A 13,406-nucleotide genomic window follows, 5' to 3' on the forward strand; every position below is an offset into this window, starting at 1 on the left:
ACATTGTATTCGTTTTTAAAAGACAAACTCTCATTTACATCGAAAGTTGACGACATGCATATTCTTTCGCAATATATCCATCTATAATTGACTTAATAATAATCTTGATGAACTCGACGACTCGACAACGTCTTTTGAAATATGTCATAAATGACTCCAAGTAATATCTCTAAAATGAGCAAATGCACAGCGGAAGATTTCTTTCGTACCTGAGAATAAACATGCTTTAAAGTGTCAACCAAAAGGTTGGCGAGTTCATTAGTTTAACATAAATAATCATTTCATAAATTTTAATAGACCACAAGATTTCATATTTCCATTTCTCATAAACATACGTCCCATGCATAGAGACAAAAATATCATTCATATGGATTGAACACCTGGTAACCGACATTCACAATATGCATATAAGAATATCCCCATCATTCCGGGATCCTCCTTTGGACATGATATAAATTTCGAAGTACTAAAGCATCCGGTACTTTGGATGGGGCTTGTTGGGCCCGATAGATCTATCTTTAGGATTCTCGTCAATTAGGGTGTCTGTACCCTAATTCTTAGATTACCAGACAAAAAATGGGCATATTCGATTTCGATCATTCAACCATATAATGTAGTTTCGATTACTTGTGTCTATTTTGTAAAACAGTTATAAAAAGTTGCGCATGTATTCTCAGTCCAAAAATATAAAGGGTAAAAATGTAAATGAAACTCACCGTACTGTATTTTGTAGTAAAAATACATATGACTATATTGAACAATGCAGGGTTGGCCTCGGATTCACGAACCTATATCATTTGTGTATATATTAATACACATAATTGTAATTGAATAAATTTATATATCTAACTTATTAATTATATCATTTTTATAATAATAATATATTTATGTTTCATATATTCCTTTTATATAAAAAAATTTGTTATGTTATATGTATTAAACATAATTATTTATATATTTCATTTTGTACCTAATACTATTAATATAATTAGGTTGTGTATCTTAAATATATCTTTATTTATAACCTTAAATTTTATACTTATAATCTTAACCATGTCTTTTAATTATACTTACCAATTTACTAATGTTTCATTAATCAATATTAAACTATTTATTTATTTGATACATAATTCTCGTCTATAGTTGTAATATATTTTGTACTTTAATATATACATAATTTATATGTAATTAATATTTACACCTTAAAGTTATACTAGTCGGTATATATTATAAGTAGATTCATACAATTACTCAGTATTAGTGTTTAACTTTATGAGTTTTCTATACAACTATATATATATATATGTTACATGTGGCTATATATTTTTAATCATCGTAAACCTTAATCTATAAGCTAACTTGTAATATTATTACGTATTATGTTGTAAATTTTAAATACTAATCATATCACTACAGTTTTTCTTTCCTAAATAATAATACTAATAATAATAATAGTAATATCATAATTTACATTAATGAAGTTAATGATACCAATAATAATAACTAATACAGTGACCATAATTAATAATATAACAACATTAATAACAATTAATAGTAATAATAACAAAAATAATAATAATAATAATAATAATAATAATAATAATAATAATAATAATAATAATAATAATAATAATAATAATAATAATAATAATAATAATAATAATAATAATAATAATAATAATAATAATAATAATAATAAAGGTAACAATGATAAAAATAAAAAAACAAAAGACTACCTCAATCAAATGAGTTCCAAAAAGAATTAACAGTCCAAGCCTGGAATTGAACCCGAGACCTCTCGCTCACCATAACACCCATTAACCATCCGAGCTGCTGCTCCTTATCTAATTTATAACCCAGCCTTATTTATTTAAACTATATATATTTTCTGTTTTATTTTCACCTTCTTCTCCAAACAGCAAAACTATCAGAGGTAGTTTAAAATCCAAAAACAACAACTTATAGTTTTGTTTTAATTCCAATTTGTAATCGAAACAATCAGTGATTGATTAAGAAAAAGAAAAAGAAGGAAAAAATATATAAAAACAAGAACAAAAAAACTGTTGTCGCTGCTGTATGGAGAAAAAAAATAAACTTTGATTTCTAAGCATTTTTAGATCATGGTTTCTTCACGAATTATTTTCCAAATCACTTCTATAATACTATGAAATCATCAATTTAACTAGAGGTATCAACACAAACTCGAATTTCGCGAAGAACGATTCGGTTGACTTTTTAAATTATAACTTTGACTCTGAAATTAAACCTCAATTTGAGAAATCTGATCGTGTAATTTTGCAGACAGTTTGGTGTAAGGATTCCTAACACAACTACAATTTTAGATTTTGAAAATTAATATGAAATCGAGCTTTTGATATTTGGAGTACAAGATAGAATAAACGAGCCATATAAATTTTTCTGTAATAAAAATACCTGATTAATTGTTGCTGTATGTGTATATATATATTTGATAAAAAAGCGAGTAATCGAATAATCTTTCCAATGATATGAAGAAATCGTTGTTTTATGGCAAAAAAATCAAGTCGACAGGTTCCTGGTTAAAAGAAGAAAAAAGCAAAAAAAATAAAAAATGGGATTGTGATAGGTAAGAGATGTGGGTTCAAAAAGAGAAAAAAAAATACGCATAAGATGACATATATATCTGTAAATAATTTTTATTATATTTAAAAATTTCTGTTTTGATATATACATGTATTTATCTTTATCTGTTTAATGTACTGAATTTATATACATAAGTATCTGGTATGTATATACGTATATGTATCTGATATTAAGTATATATGTAATATACTCATATATATATATATATATATATATATATATATATATATATATATATATATATATATATATATATATATATCTGTATCAACATACTTGTTTATATCTCTGTATTTAAATATCTACTTCTTAATTTTAATATCTAATTCTAAATTCTTAATAAGTCACTAATACAAATATATTAATACTATTTATACTACTGATAATAATATTGTTAATAATAATAATACTATTGATAAAGAGATTAATAATAATAATGATGTTAACAATGATACAATAATATTAGTAATTAAATTAACTCGAATGTATAGGTCTTAATAATATTATTAATATTGAATGTAATGATGTAACAACTATACTTGTAATTTAATATCTCATAATTTATAAATTTTATCCTAGTTACTAATTATATAATATATTATATAATAACTTATATTTAATATTTAATATTTATAGTTCCATATAATATTATTTATGTCCAGAATTCATATAAATATATATATATATATATATATATATATATATATATATATATATATATATATATATATATATATATATATATATATATATATATATATATATATATATCTATATCTATATATATATATATAAATAATAATAACTTGTTTATTCTGTATTTTATTTTCATATTATTAATTCTAATTGATTGGAATGCATTTTATTAGTTCATAATAATATCTATGTATACTTGTATTAATATTTATCTTATACATTTATTTACAACCGATTGTTCGTGAATCGTCGGGAGTAGTCAAAGGGTAAATGATTATATAATAAAATTTCAAAATTTTTGAAACATCAACATTACAGACTTTGCTTATCGTATCGAAATCAAATAAGATTCAAGTTTAAATTTGGTCAAAAATTCCCGAGTCATCACACTTAAAAGATCAAAAATCAGCTTTTAAGACTGATATTACTCAATCCTAGAAAAGGTGAAGACAAAAGACAGATATATATATTATCCCTCAAGGAAGACAAGCTTTTAGTTGCAATTGTTCTATTTACAAGTGATATTCATTTAAATAATAAAAGATGAAGACAAAAGACAGATTCGACAAATTGAAGACGCAAACGACCAAAAAGCTCAAAAGTACAAAATACAATCAAAGAGGTTCCAATTATTGATAAGAAACGTCTCAAAATTAAAAGAGTACAAGACGCAAAACGCAAAGTACAAGATATTAAATTGTACGCAAGGACGTTCGAAAATCCGGAACCGGGACCAAAGTCAACTCTCAACGCCCGACGCAACCAACAAAAAATTACAAGTTAACTATGCACATAAATAAAATATAATATTTAAATAATTCTTATAATTATTTATATATTATATTATTATTTATAAACGTCGGCAAGAAAGAAAACAAAGATATGTGACTTTTCCCAGCTGGCCATGCGATCACATGGCCTGGAGGCACAAAAGCCATGCGATCGCATGGCTCTGAAATCCAGCCCAGGTCCTATAAATTCAACTCGTTTTGGCCAAAATAAACACATCTTTTTCTTCTTCCTTCATACGTAAACATATATATATATATATATATATATAAATATATTATAATTTTAATTTTAATTTTAATTCTTATAATAAGGGTATGTTAGCGAATGTTGTAAGGGTGTAAGTCAAAATTCTGTCCGTGTAACGCTACGCTATTTTTAATCACTGTAAGTTATGGTTAATGTTATTTTTAATTTAATGTCTCGTGGCTAAGTTATTATTATGCTTATTTAATACCGAAGTAATCATGATGTTGGGCTAAATTATTAAGATTGGGTAATTGGGCTTTGTACCATAATTGGGGTTTGGACAAAAGAACGACACTTGTGGAGATTAGACTATGGGCTATTAATAGGCTTTATATTTGTTTAACTAAATGATAGTTTGTTAATTTTAATATAAAGATTTACAATTGGACGTACCTATAAATAACCATATACACTCGATCGGACACGATGGGCGGGATATTTATATGTACGAATAATCGTTCATTTAACCGGACACGGGAATGGATTAATAGTCTATGGAATTATTAAAACAGGGGTGAAATTATGTACAAGGACACTTGGCATAATTGATAATAAAGTAGTAAAACCTTGGTTTATACGCAGTTGATAACCTGGTGTATTCATTAAACAAAGTATTAAAACCTTGTTACAATTCGAATCCCCAATTAGTTGGAATATTTGACTTCGGGAATAAGAATAATTTGGTAAAGACTTCCGCATGTTATGATTATGACTGATGGACTATTATGGACAAATCCGTATGGACATATTGAATAATCCAGGACAAAGAACAATTAACCCATGGGAATAAACTAAAAATCAACACGTCAAACATCATGATTACGGAAGTTTAAATAAGCATAATTCCTTTATTTCATATTTAATTTCCTTTATTTTATATTTAATTGCACTTTTAATTATCGCACTTTTATTTATTGTCATTGTATTTAATTGCACTTTTAATTATCGTACTCTTTAATTATCGCAATTTTATTTTATCGCACTTTTATTTATCGCAATTTCATTATCGTTATTTACTTTACGCTTTAAATTAAGTTATATTTATTTTTAATATTTTACATTATGTTTTAACTGCGACTAAAGTTTTAAAAATCGACAAACCGGTCATTAAACGGTAAAAACCCCCTTTTATAATAATAATATCACTTATATATATATTTGTATTTTTATAAATTTAAAACTAATATAGCGTTAAGCTTGTTTAAGTGTATCCCTGTGGAACGAATCGGACTTACTAAAAACTACACTACTGTACAATTAGGTACACTGCCTATAAGTGTTGTAGCAAGGTTTAGGTATATCCATTCTATAAATAAATAAATATCTTGTGTAAAATTGTATCATATTTAATAGTATTTCGTTATAAAAAAAATACTATTTCCTAGTACACCTCGCACACATCAGTAGACTTTATAATCATCATTTTCCATGTTACACGACTCTTACATTCTACTTAACCTCTTAACATATCAAGAAAATATATTCTTGATAGTTCTATCCTCAGTAATTCCGGTAATTTAACAAATCAAATCATGATATTACGTTCCTTCCTACTTAGAACATTAGGTTCATTCGAAACTTCATACCTATAAATTCTGGACCATTACTCGCTTTACTTAGAGTCGAGAAGAAAATAAAAAGGCAAAGAGCTCCGACATATAAGGGAAAATATAAAGCCCGACAACGATACCGAAATTACAAACCGTGTATATCAATACGTATTGCAACGTAAAGACACGGGAGAATTAAAAATATTATAACCCCAAGGGCATAGTAGAAGTAAACAGATTCCTCTGGTGGTAAATAAAAAAGAAGAATGACTGCATATATGGTCAATATAATAACAAGTATCAATACGGGATTGAGCATATTAACAAATCTTTTGGAAGTATGAATTTAGGAAGAAAGTATAGAAGTGGTGAAGATAATGAAACGGAAGAAGCTAATTTATAGCAAAATTCAAAACACAGCAATCGAGGCAATTCACCGCATTTAATCAAAGAAATCTCAAAATTCCTTAATTACCGGAGAATCAAATCTTATAGACTACGATGATTTTCTTTAAATCCCTAGAATTCCGGAAATTAACTTTAACTATAACAAAAGTTAAGGCGAACATTTAATTTACTCAACTCACTCTTTTACGATAGCTTCGTTTATACTCTTCCTATAATCGAATCATTAAAATTATATTTTTCAAAGGAGATAAACCTCTATTCTTCAACTCATATTCATCATTCTTGTTGTAAAGAATGACGATCTCTATCAAACTTCATGACAATGATTTTCATGAACTCCTCTATGTTTTGTCTGCCCTAATATTGCAGCATAAATGCTCAAGGTTTTAAATAAGCTCAATACTATTCATAACATATTTCATGTATCCAATTTACTGAAATGACTTGTATAACATCATCATTTTGAAGGATCTCCGCATTAATAATAAAATGCACTTCATCGAAGAACCTGTAGAATTTATGATTCGTATGATTTAAACGCTTGAAACAGAACAATATTCTATCTGTTGGAATTCACGCAAGGCCCAGAGCATACCTGGGAATGTGAAAACTAAATAAAACGAAAATATCCTCACCTATTTACAAACAACGCCAACTGATGGCAACAACTAATTTTCGGGACAAAATTTCTTTTAACGTGTAGGTACTATGACAACCCAAAAATTTTTGACTAAATTTAAACTTAATCCTTATGTGATTCTGACACGATAATCAAAGTCAGTTAAACTGAATCTCAAAATTTTTGAACTATTTTCAAAAATTCAATTATCCTTCGACTAATTTCCGACGATTCACGAACCTTGTGTGTAAATAAATATGTATGTATATATATATATATATATATATATATATATATATATATATATATATATATATATATACACATATAATTTCTATACATAATAAATACTATATGTATATTTTAATAAATATATAAAAAGTATAAGTATTAAATATTCAAGATATGTTATATATTATATATAATATTAATATATTGCATTTAATTACAAGTTAACATATAAATGTTATATTAATTTCATTATTAACATTTTTATAAATTATTATTATTGTAAAAATAATATTATTATTATCATTGATAATATTATTTTTATAATCATTTTCATTATTATTAATATTACAAATTATTAGTAATATAATTATTATTAATAGTATTATTATTATTACTTCTATTATTATCATTATTAACATTTTTAATAATTATTATTATTATCATTATTATTACTTTTATTATTATTAATAACATTATCAAATTATTATTAGTAATATAATTATTAATAATGAATATCAATTAAAAATATAAAAAGAAAGTCAAAAACAAGGAACTAATAATGGAAATTTTTAAATCTGCTTTTTATTTTTTTAAATTGATTGTAACTGCTTTTAATTTTTAATTCCATCGTGATCTGCCTTTTAATTTTTTTTATAAAACGTGACCTGCTCTTCATTTTTTTTAATCTACTTTTAATCTTTTTTTCTAATATCGTGAGCGAGCTGTATTTTTTTATTGAATCCATGTCGACTTTAACACAAAAACAAATTTTTGTTAGTTGATCAAACATTTTATATATCCATGACTGCAATTCACAGAGAAGAAGCAAAGAAATCAAACAAAAAATATATATAAAAAAAGCCATCGATATCTCTGTTCTTCATTTTTTTAGCCAAATCACGAAACTGAATCCAATTTCAAAATGTAATATTGAAGACTTGTTAGGAATTGTCTTATAAAACTTCCTGTAAAGTTTCAGAATCTAATTTTTCCTATCGAGTCCTAATTTCGAAGTCAATGATAAGTTTTCAAAAAGTCAAACAATTGTTCATCATCAAATTCGAGTTCGATTTTAAGTTTCTGATCCAACTGATGATTGATAAAGTTTCTACAAGTGATTTAAAACGTATTTCATTTAGACATCAAGGTCTCAAACGTTCTCAAAATCGAAATCAAGTTTTTATATTTTTTTAAACCGTCGAACAGCAGGCTTCATATATCTATTTGTTTTATTTTTTTCTGTTTAATCAACTCAACAATAATCAATTTCTTCTGTTTTAATTCAAGTCATAAAGTAAACTAGGTAATTAGCTGTTATGAATTAATCCCTGATCGATTTAATTCGTGAAGAAGATGAAGAAAAGAAAACAGAAAATAAATGGGTTAAATATATTAAGATGCGTTATAAATTAGAAAAACTGATATGGAGTAATGGTTGATGGTTGTATGTGTTAAAGGGAGGTCTCGGGTTCGAGCCCGGTCGTAGGAATTTATTTTTGGGAAAACATTTAAAGGTAGTTTTCATCTTTATTATTATTATTATTATTATTATTATTATTATTATTATTATTATTATTATTATTATTATTATTATTATTATTATTATTATTGTTATTATTAATTATGATCATTATTATAATTATTGTTACTAGTATTATTAAAATTAAAAGTATCATTATAAATATTAGTATTATCATTACAATTATTAGTATTATCATTATTATTATTAATAGTATTATCATTAAGTACTGTTATTATTATTATAGTTATTATTATTATTATTATTATTATTATTATTATTATTATTATTATTATTATTATTATTATTATTATTATTAGTATCAAGTATTATTATCACAAATTATTATTTTCATTATCATTTTATTGTTAAAATGAGTATTTTTATTATTATTAAGAACTATTATTATTATCATTTTCATTAAAAACTACTATCATTATAATAATTATTATTATTGTTATTATTTTTACTACTAATATCATTAATATTATTATTACTATTTAAGATATTACAAAACTTATTAATATCATTACTATTGTAAACATATAGTATTATAAGAACTTTAATTTTTACTATTATTATTATTTTTACATTATTATCATTTTTACTACTAGTATTATTATTATTACAAAATAATACAACTCTTTATTCATTAACATTATTAATAATATTTTATCAAATAAATACTTATATGCAGAATATATACATAACAGTATATATATATATATATATATATATATATATATATATATATATATATATATATATATATATATATATATATATATACAAATATAACAACTAAAATATATATATAAACTTATTCTATTACGAGTATATGTGTTAATATATATACTTGATATAGGTTTGTGAATCCGAGGACAACTTTGCACTTGTTCAGTGCCATCATACTCGTAATTACTACGAAATATCATATCGTATCGTGAGTTTTCATAGCTCCGTTTTATATATATTTTTGGGTTGAGAATACTTGCGCAACTTTTATAACTATTTTATACGTTAGACACAAGTACCAACTATTAAACTGTGCTATATCTGGCTATGTCCTGCAAGTCCCTACTGTGATATTTTTAATTGCTTTTACATAACGCATTCTTAATTATTGGGGATAGGCCTATCGGGAGTAACGTCCCTGATACATTTGACCAAGTCATTGTGTTACTTAATAATGATTCAAACCGACAAGGACAGTACAACTTGTCACGGGGCAAACTTTGAAACTGTTTAGTCTAAATATCACAAACTTGGCACTATTTTAGATCCCTGCGAGATCTACTTTTATGAATAAAAATCTTGTGGTCTATATCTATTACTGAAATCATTATTTATGATAAACCTATGAACTCACTCAACCTCGTGTTGACACTTTAAAGCATGTTTATTCTCAGGTCCTACATAATGCTTTCGCTGTGTATTTGCTAATTGAAAGCAACATTTCAACAAGTCATTCATGGATAATTTGAAAGACTTACACTTGCTAAATTGATGATGATTGTTTGCTATGCTTGGAGTCTTCATTTAATATCATATCAATTAAAGACATTTAATGCGTTGTTCATTATATACAATGTAACCTATTTATCTTTCGCTGCAAAACTCAATATAACGTCTCATATAGAGTCGTTCTCATTTATACAACTGTGATTTGATATAATTAGTCACAAATACCCCAGGCCTATTTGGGGGTGTGACATACTCGCTTGGCATTTCATTAGTGTTCATATAGATCTAATACATATATATGAAGGATTAAGATAAAAGTTGGACTGTAAGTTGATTACGAAGATTTTACGTTTGTTAAAAATATTTTTACATTTTGGTTTAAATATTAGTACTCTGTACATATTAATTGGAACAGAAAATAAATAATTAACGAACCTTTTTTTTATCAGGTTTCAAACAGTTAATGACCAGAATAAATAAATGGGCTTAATTTAAAATTTTGGGATTTTTAGGAACACTTTTATATTTTAACTGTTTAGCAATGGAGCACGAGATCCAATCCGTAATATAATGAATCCAAAAGAGTCGGAAAGCATACGATGCTATATTTTTCATTTCTTTTCTTGAATTCATTTGTTTGTTCTTTTCTTTCATTTTCTTCTATAATACCCCACTCCTTGTAGCATCAACCCGCTCACCCATGACTTATTGAATTATGAATCTAACTTAATTTAATATACTGTGTCTTATGATATTGATATGGAATTTGAAATGTCCCGTTCATATTGATTATAAACGTTCCATATTAATTGATTTCGTCGCGAGGTTTTGACCTCTATATGAGACGTTTTTCAAAGACTGCATTCATTTTTAAAAACAACCATAACCTTTATTTTATCGATAAAGGTTTAAAAAGTATTACGTAGATTATCAAGTAATGATAATCTAAAATATACCGTTTACACATGACCATTACATAATGGTTTACAATAAGAATATATTACATCAAAAAAAAATAATAAGTTTCTTGAATGGAGTTTTTACATAATATCATACAAGCATGTACTCCAAATCTTATCCTTATTTTAATATGCAACAGCGTAATCTCTTAATAATCACCTGAGAATAAACATGCTTAAAACATCAACAAAAATGTTGGTGAGTTATAGGTTTAACCTATATATTATCAAATCATAATAATAGACCACAAGATTTCATATTTCAATATACATCCCATACATAGAGATAAAATTCATTCATATGGTGAACACCTGGTAACCGACATTAACAAGATGCATAAAAGAATATCCCCTATCATTCTGGGAAATCCTTTGGACATGATAAAAATGAATTCGAAGTACTAAAGTATCCGGTACTTTGGATGGGGTTCGTTAGGCCCAATAGATCTATCTTTAGGATTCGCGTCAATTAGTAGATCGGTTTACTAATTCTAAGGCTACCAAGCAAAAGGGGCATATTCGGCTTCGATCATTCACCCATATAATGTAGTTTCATTTACGTGTGTCTATTTCGTAAAACATTTATAAAACTGCATGTATTCTCATCCCAAAATATTAGATTTTAAAAGTGGGACTATAACTCACTTTCACAGATTTTTACTTCGTCGGGAAGTAAGACTTTGCCACTGGTCAATTCCCGAACCTATAACAAATATGTACATATATATCAAAGTATGTTCAAAATATATTTACAACACTTTTAATACATTTTGATGTTTTAAGTTTATTAAGTCAGTTGTCCTCGTTAGTAACCTACAACTGGTTGTCCATAGTTAGATGTACAGAAATAAATTGATATATATTATCTTGAATCAATCCACAACCCAGTGTATGCACGTCTCAGGCTAGATCACAACTCAAAGTATATATATTTTTGGAATCAACCTCAACCCTGTATAGCTAACTCCAACATTACTGCATATAGAGTGTCTATGGTTGTTCCAAATAATATATATAGATGGGTCGATATGATATGTCAAAACATTTGCATACGTGTCTATGGTATCCCAAGATTACATAATATATTAGAATACATGTATAATACAATATAAGTTAGCTAGGATATGATTTGTATAGAATTGTTACAATATTTCCCGTAGCTACAACAATCAAAAAATATCCAATCTTGTTTTACCCATAACTTCTTCGTTTTAAATCCGTTTTGAGTGAATCAAATTTCTATGGTTTCATATTGAACTATATTTTATGAATATAAACAGAAAATGTATAGGTTTATAGTCGAAAATATAAGTTTCAAGTCATTTTTGTAAGAGGTAGTCATTTCAGTTGAAAGAACGACGTCTTGATGACCATTTTGAAAAACATACTTCCACTTTGAGTTTAACCATGATTTTTGGATATAGTTTCATGTTCATAAGAAAAATAATTTTCCCAGAAGAACAACTTTTAAATCAAAGTTTATCATAGTTTTTAATTATCAAACCCAAAATAGCTCGCGGTGTTACTACGATGGCGTATGTCCGGTTTTACGGTGTTTTTCGTGTTTCCAGGTTTAAATCATTAAGTTAGCATATCATATAGATATATAACATGTGTTTAGTTGATTTTAAAAGTCAAGTTAAAAGGATTAACTTTATTTGCGAACAAGTTTAGAATTAACTAAACTATGTTCTAGTGATTACAAGTTTAAATCTTCGAATAAGATAGTTTTATATGTATGAATCGAATGATGTTATGAACATCATTACTACCTTAATTTTAGTAGGTAAACCTATTGGAAATGAGAAAAAATAGATCTACCTTCAAAGGATCCTTGGATGGCTTGAAAGTTCTTGAAGCAGAATCATGACACGAAAACAAGTTCAAGTAAGATTTCCACTCGAAATAAGATTGTTATAGTTATAGAAATTGAATCAAAGTTTGAATATGAGTATTACCTTCTATTAGAAAGATATCTTACTGTAAATAAGAAAGATTTCTTGAGGTTGGATGATCACTTTACAAGATTGGAAGTAAGCTAGCAAACTTGAAAGTATTCTTGATTTTATGAAACTAGAACTTATAGAATTTATAAAGAACACTTAGAACTTGAAGATAGAACTTAAGAGAGATCAATTAGATGAAGAAAATTGAAGAATGAAAGTGTTTGTAGGTGTTTTTGGTCATTGGTATATGGATTAGATATAAAGGATGTGTAATTTTGTTTACTTGTAAATAAGTCATGAATGATTACTAATATTTTTGTAATTTTATGAGATATTTCATGCTAGTTGCCAAAT

The sequence above is a fragment of the Rutidosis leptorrhynchoides genome, chromosome 3 (assembly GCF_046630445.1).
Source record: "Rutidosis leptorrhynchoides isolate AG116_Rl617_1_P2 chromosome 3, CSIRO_AGI_Rlap_v1, whole genome shotgun sequence".
NCBI lineage: Eukaryota > Viridiplantae > Streptophyta > Magnoliopsida > Asterales > Asteraceae > Rutidosis > Rutidosis leptorrhynchoides.